At 42.2% G+C, this 12800-nt stretch overlaps 1 pseudogene; it reads left to right on the forward strand.

The window, feature by feature from the left end:
• The first annotated feature begins 9763 nt into the window (after positions 1 to 9763).
• LOC103119869 (regulator of chromosome condensation-like) lies at positions 9764 to 11024 on the forward strand (annotated as a pseudogene).
• Positions 11025 to 12800: the final 1776 nt, after the last annotated feature.

Genomic DNA, 12800 nt, shown 5'->3' on the forward strand with positions numbered 1-12800 from the left:
CTAATGTGTCATCATTTGTGGCAGTTATCTATAATTAATGTAGTGAATTCCCAACTGTCTTCATATTCCTAATCATACTATTCTTTTTGTTTTCATTTAACACAGTACTGCACATTTAACACATTACTGTATTTGTCTGATCAGACTGTTTTAGACCAAATTCAAAGTCTATAGTATGGTCTCCAAAGTACCCCTTCAGTGTCTTGTCTCACCACTCCCCAGAATACCTTCTAGTCTGGTGAAAGGTGCATCTTCCCTGAATGTACCATGCACTCACTCTCTCTCACCTTTGTGGTTTGGCAAATGCTTTTATTTATTTATTTACTGCCTAGAACATTTCCTCAGCCTCATATCTTACTTACTTAAATAACATACAGTCTGTTTTTCAGTGCTTAACTCAGTCCTGAGTTCTTTCAGGAGGTGTCTTATGGCACTGCTTTCATTAAAGGTCTGAATTGTCAAAAATACTACGCATCTAGCAGTTGGTACCTGAGTCATAGGTATCTCCTCTGCTTTCTCTTCCCTTTCCCACCCACTCCTTCTCCTCCTCTTCCTTCTTGGGTAGAGACATGGAGACAGAGAGAGAGTAGAAGAGACCACAGTACCAAAGCTCCCTTCGTTGTGTTGGGCACTGGGCTCAAACCTAGGTCACATACAGGGCACAGCAGCCATGGCACACTATCCAAGTGAGCTATTTTTCCAGCTCTATGGGTTTCTTTGTGTCATTCTTCCTCACTTTTAATTTTTTTCATACCTGGCCACATTCTACACATCAATTAATACAACTTATGGTAAGAAGAAATGTAATAAAATGATGATAAAGTATAAATAGCTAGAGGTCTGGGTAGCAGTGCATCTGGTTGAATGCACACATTAATAATAAGAGAGAAAATGAGAATACCAGTTTTAAAAAGCTGGGTAGCAGTCCAGGAGATGGCACGGTAGATAAAGTGCATGACAAGCATGGAGTCCTGAGCTCAATTCCCAGCATGGCATGTGCCAGAGTAAATACTCAGGTATTATTTCTTTCTGCCTCCTCTCTTTCATAACTAACTAAAAAAATTAATCTTTTTTTAATATTTTACTTATTTATTTACTAGCTAGAGACAGAGAGAAATTGAGAGGGGAGGAGGAAGACAGGGAGAGAGACAGAAAGACACCTGCAGCATTGTTTCACCACTCATGAAGCTTTCCCCCTGCAGATGGTGACCAGGGGCTTGAACATTCATCCTTGTGCACTGTAACATGATTGCTTAACCAGGTGTACTACCACCTGGCCCCTTAAATATTTTTAAGAACATTTTTTGGGGGGTTGGGGTAGAGAAATACACAAATGTTTAGACAGTAAAGATACGGCTTGACTAAAGAAGCTGAAACTTGGATTTAACTCTGATTTGGCACTCAGAATGAAGAGAAATTGTAAGTTATAGTTGTCATTGAAAAGAAAGTGACATGGGGCCAGGCAGTGGCACACCAGGTTTATCACACATCATACCAAGCACAAGGGCCCATCCAAGAATCCGGTTCAAGCCACTGGCTCCCCACCTATAGGAGGTTTGCTTCACAAGCAAAGCAGGTCTACAGATGTCTATTTGTCTCTCTCCCTCCTCCTCCCTTTTCAATTTCTCTCTGTCTAAAAAAAAAAAAAATTGAAAAAATGGCCTCAGGAGCAGTGGATTCATATGTAGGTACCAAGTCTCAGCAGTAACCCTGAAGGCAAAAGTAAATAAATAAATGTAACATTCCAATTCTGATATCTCTCTTAATTATTTTTTTATTGCCACCAGGGTTATCACTGGGGCTTGCTGCCTGCACAATAAATCCTGCTCTGTTCCCAGAGGTCATTCCCCCCCTTTTTTTTTCATATGACAGAGAGAAGTTGAGTGGGGGTGGGGTGGGGCAAGATAGGTAGAATTTAAGTTGCAAAATTAGTTGCTGGAGATGGTGGTGCACAAGGACCTGTGTTCAAGCCCTTGGTCTCTACCTATAGGGGAAAGTTTCAGAAGTGATGAAGTTATGCTTTAAGTATGTCTATCTCCCCCTACCATTGCAGTTTCACTCTTTATCCAAGAAATAAATAAACAAGATATATAAAAAATTATCTGAGCAACCCAGAGGTGGAACAGTGTGTTAAGCATTGGACCCTCAAGAATGGGGGTCCTACCATTTGATTCCTGGAATTGCATGTACTAGAGTAATACCTTAGTTCTCCTTTTCCTTGTCTCTTATACATCTTTTTTTTTTAAAAAAATTAGCTATAATGACTATGAAAATAAATGGAAAAAAAAAACCTCATGGGGGTCGGGCGGTGGCACAGTGGGTTAAGTGCATGTGGTGCAAAGTGCAGGGACCTGGGTAAGGATCCCAGTTCCAGACCCCGGCTCCCCACCTGCAGGGGAGTCACTTAACAGGTGGTGAAGCAGGTCTGCAGGTGTCTATCTTTCTCTCCCCCTCTCTGTCTTCCCCTCCTCTCTCCACTTCTCTCCTATCCAACAATGAACAACATCAACAATGGCAATAATAATAACCACAACGGCCTCTCCCGGATCAACTAGGAATACCAAAGGAGACCACCCTGGACCGAAACAAGACAGGACTAGAATGACCACAGGAACCCAGTAAACCACCCGTGAGTACAAACACATGTGGCTGGTGACAGAGAGGAGAGAGGAGCCTAAGGAGAGATTAAGTGACTACTAACACTTCAGCAGTTTATCAGTTGAGACACCAACTCCAGTTTGCTCCACCAACAAAGGGACAGCTTAAGGGAGGAGAGAACTCCCCAGAGACTCACCAAGTGCAACTCTGAGTCTCCATTGCTACTACCCTCAGAGTCTGGAGCAGTGGCAGGGAGGGACAGCAGGGGACAGAGATCTAACCAGGAAACTGAGGAGAAGACCTATACCTCAGTGGCATAGCTGAGGGGCTGTGAGAGTCTCTTTGCATAACCACTGGTTTATCCCTGCCACACCCTGCTTTATCTCTTGGTCAGGAGTCAGTGATTAAGCTGAGAAGCCTATTGATAGTTTAAAAGCCCTCAGGCTCCCATAGCCTACAGGGAAGAACAAAAAAAGAGGCTTTTAAACCACTGAGCTCCAACTCAGGGATTGAAAAAACTGTGAACTTCCACCACTATAAATCCTTTAATTAACTTACTTAGACACAAGTCAATCCAGGCAACAGTGATCAATAATTTGAAAAGTACTGATAAAGGGAACTCATAACATAAGTTAAAACAACAAGAAAAAATATTGGAGACTCGAACCAAGACAAGAGTCCAGCTAAAAGTCCTCCAGAGGGTGAAGCACAAAACAACGAGTTCAACATCCAAATATTAGCTAAGGAAATAATAACAGGAGTAAGTAAAGAATTTGAAAAAATTGTAATCAGAAATGCAGGAACAACAAATGAGACTATGGAAGAAAATTCTAATTATCTCATGGTTATTAGCTGAAAGCTGAAATTGCTGAGCTAAGAATGCAACTAGCTGAACAAGCTAAAACAGTATCAGAGCAGGGCAACAAAATAGATGAACTCCAGAAAGCAGTAGAGGGCAGAGAGAATAGAATCTATGAGGCTGAAGACAAGAATTAGCAAGATTGAAGATGAATTAGAGACAACTAAAAAAGAAGTAAGAGATCTCAAAAAGAGATTAAGAGATGCTGAAAACAACAACAGAATCCTATGGAATGACTTCAAAAGAAACAATATACGCATTATTGGCATACCAGAGCAAGAAAGAGAAGGAGAGGAAGAAAGCATTCTCCAGGCCATAATAGCTGAAAATTTCTCTAGACAACATCAAAGACATAAAGATTCAAGAAGCTCAGAGGGTCCCAAACAGAATTAATCCAGACCTAAAGACACCAAGACATGTCATACTTAGAATGGAAAGGAATAAGGATAAAGAAAGGATCCTGAAGGTTGCAAGAGAAAAACAAAGAGTCACCTACAAAGGAAAACCCATAAGATTAGCAGCAGACTTCTCCATAAAAACACTACAGGCCAGAAGAGAATGGCAAGATATCTATCGAGTGCTCAATGAGAAAGGCTTTCAACCAAGAATACTATATCCTGCTAGACTGTCATTCAGACTAGATGGAGGCATCAAACCCTTCTCAGACAAGCAACAGTTGAAGGAAGCAACCATCACCAAGCTTGCCCTGAAAGAAGTTCTGAAAGGTCTCCTATAAACAACCAGACCACCACAAATAGGACATATATCAAAACACTCTAAAACTCTACAAGGATGGCACTAAAATATCTTCAATCTTTAATATCAATAAATGTCAATGGCCTGAATTCACCCATTAAAAGACACAGAGTAGGAAGATGGATCAGAAAACACAACCCAACAATTTGCTGTCTACAGGAAACCCACCTAACTCAACAAGACAAACACAGACTTAAAGTGAAAGGAAGGAAAATTATCATACAAGCCAGTGGCCCACATAAAAGGGCAGGAACAGCTATTCTCATATCTGACATGATAGACTTTAAAATAGATAAGATTAAAAAAGATAGGAATGGACACTACTTAATGCTCAGAGGATCAGTCAATCAAGAGGACTTAACAATTATTAACATCTATGCACCCAATGAGAAGCCATCTAAATACATCAAACTTCTACTGAAAGAGCTACAGCAATATATTAACAGCAACACAATCATAGTAGGGGACTTCAACACCCCACTCTCTCAACTGGACAGATCATCCAGGCAGAAAATCAATAAAGACATAAGGGAGCTAAATGAAGAGATAGATAAACTAGAACTATTGGACATTTTCAGAGTCATTCATCTCAAGAAACTGGAATACACATTTTACTCAAATCCACATGGGTCATTCTCAAGGATAGACCATATTTTAGGCCACAAAGACAGCATCAACCAATTCAAGAGCACTGAAATCATCCCAAGCATCTTCTCAGACCACAGTGGAATTAAACTAACACTTAACAATCAACAAAAGATTAGTAACAGTCCCAAAATGTGGAAGCGCAACAGCACACTTCTTAACAACTTCTGGGTCAAAGAGGAAATCAAGGAAGAAATCAAAATGTTTCAAGTGTTCAATGAAAATGAAGACACAAGCTATCAAAATATTTGGGACACAGCTAAAGCAGTAATAAGAGGGAAGTTCATAGCTGTACAACCACACATTAGGAAACAAGAAAAGGCACAAATAAACAGCCTGATTGCACATCTTAAAGACCTAGAAGAAGAACAACAAAGGAATCCTAAAGCAACCAGAAGGACAGAAATCACTAAAGTTAGGGCAGAAATAAATAACATTGAGAATAGGAAAACCATACAAAAGATCAATGAAAGTAAATGTTGGTTCTTCGAAAGAGTAAACAAAATCGACAAACCTTTAGCCAGACTCACAAAACAAAAAAGGGAGAAGACCCAAATAAATCAGATAGTAAATGAAAGAGGAGATATCACAACAGACACCGCAGAAATTCAACATATCATGCGAGGCTTCTATGAACAACTATATGCCACCAAGCTAGAGAACCTGGAAGAAATGGACAATTTCCTAGATACCTACCAACTTCCAAAACTAAGTCAAGAGGAAGTGGATAACATGAACAGGCCCATCACAGCTAATGAAATTGAAATAGTTATCAAAAACCTTCCCAGAATAAAAGTCCTGGACCAGATGGTTTTACAAATGAATTCTACAAAACCTTCAAAGAAGAACTAATACCTCTACTTTTAAGTCTTCCAGAAGATTGAAGACACTGGAATACTCCCTGCCAGCTTCTATGAAGCCAACATCACCCTGATACCAAAAGCAGACAGGGACACAACCAAAAAAGAAAACTACAGACCAATATCTCTGATGAACATAGATGCAAAAATATTGAACAAAATTCTAGCCAACCGGATACAGCAGTATATCAAAAAGATTGTTCATCATGACCAAGTGGGGTTTAGCCCAGGCATGCAAGGTTGGTTTCATATACGTAAATCAATCAATGTGATCCACCACATCAACAAAAGCAAGACCAAAAACCACATGGTCATATCAATAGATGCAGAGAAAGCCTTTGACAAAATACAACATCCCTTTATGATCAAAACACTACAAAAAATGGGAATAGATGGAAAATTCCTGAAGATAGTGGAGTCTATATATAGCAAACCTACAGCCAACATCATACTCAATGGTGAAAAACTGGAAGCATTTCCCCTCAGATCAGGTACTAGACAGGGCTGCCCACTATCACCATTACTATTCAACATAGTGTTGGAAGTTCTTGCCATAGCAATCAGGCAGGAGCAAGGAATTAAAGGCATACAGATTGGAAGAGAAGAAGTCAAACTCTCCTTATTTGCAGATGACATGATAGTATACATGGAAAAACCTAAGGAATCCAGCAAGAAGCTTTTGGAAATCATCAGGCAATACAGTAAGGTGTCAGGCTATAAAATTAACATTCAAAAGTCAGTGGCATTCCTCTATGCAAACACTAAGTTAGAAGAAATTGAAATCCAGAAATAAGTTCCTTTTTCTATATCAACAAAAACAATAAAATATCTAGGAGTAAACCTAGCCAAAGAAGTGAAAGACTTGTATACTGAAAATTATGAATCACTACTCAAAGAAATTGAAAAAGACACAAATAAGTGGAAAGATATTCCATATTCATGGGTTGGAAGAATTAACATCATCAAAATGAATATATTACCCAGAGCCATCTACAAATTTAATGCTATCCCCATCAAGATCCCAAGCACATTTTTTAGGAGAATAGACCAAATGCTACAAAGGTTTATCTGGAACCAGAAAAGACCTAGAATTGCCAAAACAATCTTGAGAAAAAAGAACAGAACCGGAGGCATCACACTCCTAGATCTCAAATTATATTATAGGGCCATGGCCCCAAAACTGCTTGGTACTGGAACATGAATAGACACACTGACCAGTGGAGTAGAAGTGAGAGCCCAGAAGTGAGCCCCCACACCTATGGACATCTAATCTTTGACAAAGGTGCCCAGAATATTAAATAAGGAAAGCAGAGTCTCTTCAACAAATGGTGTTGGAAACAATGGTTGAAACATGCAGAAGAATGAAACTGAAGCACTGTATTTCACCAAATACAAAAGTAAATTCCAAGTGGATCAAGGACTTTGAGGTTAGACCAGAAACTATCAGATACTTAGAGGAAAATATTGGTAGAACTTTTTTCCGCATAAATTTTAAAGACATTTTTAAATGAAACGAATCCAATTACAAAGAAGACTAAGGCAAATATAAACCTATGGGACTACATCAAATTAAAAAGCTTCTTCACAGCAAAAGAAACCACTATAGAAAGCAAGAGAACCCTCACAGAATGGGAGAAGATCTTCACATGCCATACATCAGATAAGAGTTTAATAACCAACATATATAAAGAGCTTGCCAGACTCAACAACAAGACAACAAATAACCCCATCCAAAAGTGGGGGGAGGACTTGGACAGAATATTCACCACAGAAGAGATCCAAAAGGCAGAGAAACACATGAAAAAATGCTCCAAGTCTCTGATTGTCAGAGAAATGCAAATCAAGACAACAATGAGATATCACTTCACTCCTGTGAGACTGTCATACATCAGAAAAGGTAATAGCAGCAAATGCTGGAGAGGGTGTGGGGTAAAAAGAACCCTCCTGCACTGCTGGTGGGAATGTAAATTGGTCCAGCCTCTGTGGAGAACAGTCTGGAGAACTCTCAGAAGGCTAGAAATGGACCTACCCTATGACCCTGCAATTCCCCTCCTGGGGATATATCCTAAGGAGCCCAACACATCCACCCAAAAAGATCTGTGTACACATATGTCTTGGCAGCACAATTTGTAATAGCCAAAACCTGGAAGCAACCCAGGTGTCCAACAACAGATGAGTGGCTGAGCAAGTTGTGGTATATATACACAATGGAATACTACTCAGCTGTAAAAAATTGTGACTTCACCGTTTTCAGCCGATCTTGGATGGACCTTGAAAAAATCATGTTGAGTGAAATAAGTCAGAAACAGAAGGATGAATATGGGATGATCTCACTCTCAGGCAGAAGTTGAAAAACAAGATCAGAAAAGAAAACACAAATAAAACCTGAAATGGAATTGGCGTATCGCACCAAAGTAAAAGACTCTGGGGTGGGTGGGTGGGGAGAATACAGGTCCATGAAGGATGATGAATGACATAGTGGGGGTTGTATTGTTAAATGGGAATCTGGGAAATGTTATGCATGTACAAACTATTGTATTTACTGTTGAATGTAAAACATTAATTCCCCAATAAAGAAATTAATTATAAAAAAATAACCACAATGATCCTACAACAGTAAAACAATAAGGGCAACAAAAGGAAATAAAATATAAATTAAAAAAAAACAAACCTCATGCCTAAGTTTCCTATGTCCCAGGTTCAATCCTCTGCACCAGCAGTGCTCTAATAAACAAGCAGATAGTTGCTAACCTTAAGGAGTTTCCCTTACAGGTAATTCTTTTTTAATTTGTAAATATTTATTGTACTAGTGATTTAATAATGATAACAGGATTGTGGAATAAGAGCAGTACAATTCCATACAATTCCTAGCAACAGAGTTCTGTTTCCCATCCCTTCCATTGGCAGTTTCCCCACTCTTCTGTCCCTCTGGGAGTATGGACCAAAGATCTTCATGGGGTGCAGAAGATTTGCAGGTCTGACTTCTATAAGTTCTTCTCCGCTGGACATGGGTGTTGACCGATCAATCCATACCTCCAGCCTGTTTCTATCTTCCCTTAGTAGGTAGGGATCTGGGAAGGTGGAGTTCCAGGACACATTAAAGAGGTTGTCTATCCAGGGATGTTGGAGAATTGTGAGGATGTGGTTGAGCTTGGCAGGGCTTGACATTAGGAGTGCGTCTTTCCTGTCAGTCTCTCTCTCTACCGAGAGGTTGAGCAAGGAGGGACAGGAGTAACCCCAAAGGTGTGTCTCATCCTATCAGAATCCCTGCCTCACAAAGCACCCTGCATTCCTGATACTATGGCCATTAGATAAAAAGAAAGGGAAATGTCAGAAAATTGTGAGGATGTGGTTGAACTTGGCAGGGCTTGACCTGAGGAGTGCATCTTTCCTGTCAGTCTCTCTCTCTACCGTGTGGTTGAGCAAGGAGGTAGAGGAGTAACCCCAAAGGTGTGCTTCATTCTATCAGATTCCCTGCCTCACAAAGCACCCCACATTCCTGATACTATGGCCATTAGATAATATGAAAGGGGAAGATATCGGGAAATTGTTAAGCCAGCTCCCCCTGCTGCATCCTGCATTCCTGATACTATGGCTTATCTAATCATTGTTTTGCCTGAAAGATCCCCACCCATTCCATTCCTCTGATCTATCTTTCAAGACCCTCCCTGCCTCCAGAGTATCATTAATCTCACCAGTTAAAACCCTTGCAACAGTTGCTAAGGAAGTTTCTGCCTTCCCAGCACCCTTTTGCCTTTCTCCACCTCTTTCCTAGCCATTTCCATTTCCGACTAGTCACTGCTGGGTCTGGCCTTTAAAAGCATTGCTCTGATCAATAAAGACATTGCATTGCCACTCCGCCACAAGTTCAGGAGTCATCTCTCCCGTGTTGCTGAGTGAGTAGCAGCCCAGGCTGGCTCCAGTTGAGTTCTCTCCAACCCAGAGAGTACGTGCCTGGGAAGAGGCACCCCCACACTAGCCCGGCACAGGGAATTCAGGTTGGTATCTGCAACTTGGTAGCTATGAAACATTAAGATATAGGGGCATGCACGCATGCAGGTGGAGGAGTTCCTTGTCTTGGACCTACTCCAAGGACAGTAAGATACCACCCAAGCACATAGCTAAAAGAAGATCACCCCCAGAAGATGCCCTCCCCAAAAGCAAGAAGGTGAAGGGTCTACTCCTTTGGCTACAATGATGAAGATGCCCTTGGAAGAGGCTCAGAGATGATCCCTGGGAAAGTAGAACTATAAGAGAAGGTGGTACAGGTGTCAGCAGGAGACAGTCACACAACAGCCCTCATTGAAGATGGCCGTGTCTTCCTCTGGGGCTCCTTCCAGGACAATAATGGTGTGATTGGACTCTTGGAGCCCATGAAGAAAAGCATGGTACCTGTGCAGGTGCAGCTGAGTATGCCTGTGGTAAAGGTGGCCTCAGGAAGTGACCACTTGGTGATTCTGACAACTGATGGTGACCTCTACACTCTTGGCTATGGGGAACAGGGCCTGCTGGGCTGTGTGCCTGAATTTTGCAAACCGTGGGGGCCATCAGGGTCTTGAACAACTCCTGGTCCCCAGTTGTGTGATGCTGAAATCCAGGGGAAGGCAGGGTCATGTGAAATTCCAGGATGCCTTTTGTGGCACCTACTTCACCTTTGCTATCTCCTATGAGGGTCATGTATATGGTTTCGGTCTTTCCAACTACCATCAGCGAGGAACTTTAGGCACAGACTCTTGCTTCATATCCCAGAATCTGACATCCTTCAAGAATTCCACCAAGTCATGGGTGGGCTTCTCTGGTGGCCAGCACCATACAGTCTGCATGGATTCGGAAGAAAAAGCATACAGCTTGGGTGGTGCTGAGTATGGGCAGGCCTTGGGGAGGGTGCTGAAGAGAAGAGCATACCTACCCTCATCTCCAGGCTTCCTGCTATCTCCTCAGTGGCTTGTGGAGCCTCTGTGGGATATGCTGTGACCAAAGATGGTCATGTTTTTGCCTGGGGCATGGTCACCAACTACCAGCTGGGCACAGGACAGGAAGAGGATGCATGGAGCCCTGTGGAGATGACTGGTAAACAGCTGGAGAACTGAGTAGTCTTATCTGTGTCCAGTGGTGGCCAGCACACAGTCTTACTGGTCAAGGACAAGCAACAGAGCTGATGAAGCCTCCAAGGGCCTGACTCCTGGCCCCCTCTGCTCCCTCTCAGAACAGGGAAGCCATAAGGACTACAGATTTCAGCAGGCTGCCCCAACCCTGAGTACTCTGTCATCTCCTGCCTTTTTCCAGAACAGAAGAACAGAACAGAATCCTTTTCCTCTTTTCCTTATTCCTTTCCAAAATCATCCTGGGATCTGCAGGATGAAGAAGGGGAGGAGATGATGGGAAAGGGGAAAGAGAGTGTTTTGTCTTAAGAATATTGCTCATCCAAGAGCTGTGTGGTCAGCCCTTTCCCCCTCAGCTCCAATGGCTATGGTCCCAGCTGTTGCGAGCTTGCTTCACGGGCAGGAGAGATGATCCAGGAACCAAGCTCGTGGCAGTAGCAATACAAATCTTTATTCATGCGGGAACCCCAGAGTCGGTTGTAAGTGCAGCGGGTTAAGCCACATGGAACCAGCCGCAATGGCTGGGTCCACCTCCCGGTCTGCACGCCTGACCTCCTCTAGGTCGGGATGCGGAAGAGAAGAGAAACCAGAAACGAAAGTGGTTTTATAATACCATAATGGTAGGGGCTTCCCTAGCAACCATTGCCAGGGATTCAGTTGGCGGGAATTAGCAATACCCTGTGGGGACTTAGGAGGGAGACCTTTAATCATTTATAAGACAAAGCAGAAGATTGGTATGTAGATAATAATACTAGCATGGAAAATAGGGTGGTTTGTGAGCCCTGTCAAGTTCGACCACATCTGCACAATTTCCCAACAAGCTGAACCTGGTTTTGCCCACCAGAAACCACAACTCTGTCCCCTGGAGTTAGGTGCTCCATCAGCTTCACTCTGGTTATGCACCACCACTCCTTCCTTTCAGACAAACAGTACAGTCACTAGATCCAGATGTCATGGATCTATGGCTGGGGATAACTGGAGAAGGATCAGGGATACCTGGTGGCAGGCAGCCCCACACCAAATATTTGGCCCTGAACAGATACCCTGGAAGGAAAAAAAGAAAATCTCCATTTGATCAAGAAAAAAGCCAATCAGCCTTTCTCTCAGAGCACAAAACATTCTTTCATTCAGACATTGCCTGCTGTATCCAATCCTTCCAACATCCCTCATCTTCAAGGCCTCGGATCTGGAAAGGAAGCTTTGCCTGCAGGGCAGGACATACTGGGAGGGAGGAGGGGGCCTTTATAAACAAATTTATAGCTGGAATGAGAGTGATATGAGGGTGAGGAGGGGTGGAGAGGCTGGCCCCTAGAAAGGAAAGCAGCAGCTTGTATGTACACTGGCTAAGAAAATAGAAAACACTTTTTAAAAAAATGTATTTTGGAGGAAAGTGGAAACCTTTTAACACTTTAAATAAATTTAGAGCTTTATAAATCAGGGGAAAAAAGATATAAAGAAGCAAGAGTTCAGCAGTAGCACAGCAGGTTAAGTGCACTGGTGCAAAGCGCAAGGACCAGTGTAAGGATCCCAGTTCGAGCCCCCGGCTCCCCCCTCCCGCAGGAGAGTCACGTCACAGGCGGTGAAGCAGGTCTGCAGGTGTCTGTCTTTCTCTCCCCCTCTCTGTCTTCCCCTTCTCTCTCAATTTCTCTCTGTCCTATCTAAGATAACAGTAATAACTACATCAACAATAAAAAAAACAAGGGCAACAAAAGGGGAAATAAATAAATAATAAAAAGCAGAACAAATTATTTAATAATTAGGAACCTAAAGATAAGAGTATAGCAGATGAAATTTGAGGTCCTCGTGTTGGAAGAAGCTAGGAAGTCTTAGGTATATTCTGATGGGCCCGTGGATTTACTAATTTCTGCCTGAGCCTGACAGCTAATGTGCAGGTAGGATAAAGGTATTGTCTGGGAGGATTGTGTTGGAGCTGGGAATAAGAATAGAAAGCTGGATCAGGGCAGAGAATAGCTTCCAAAT

This window comes from Erinaceus europaeus, chromosome 11, assembly GCF_950295315.1.
Source record: "Erinaceus europaeus chromosome 11, mEriEur2.1, whole genome shotgun sequence".
NCBI lineage: Eukaryota > Metazoa > Chordata > Mammalia > Eulipotyphla > Erinaceidae > Erinaceus > Erinaceus europaeus.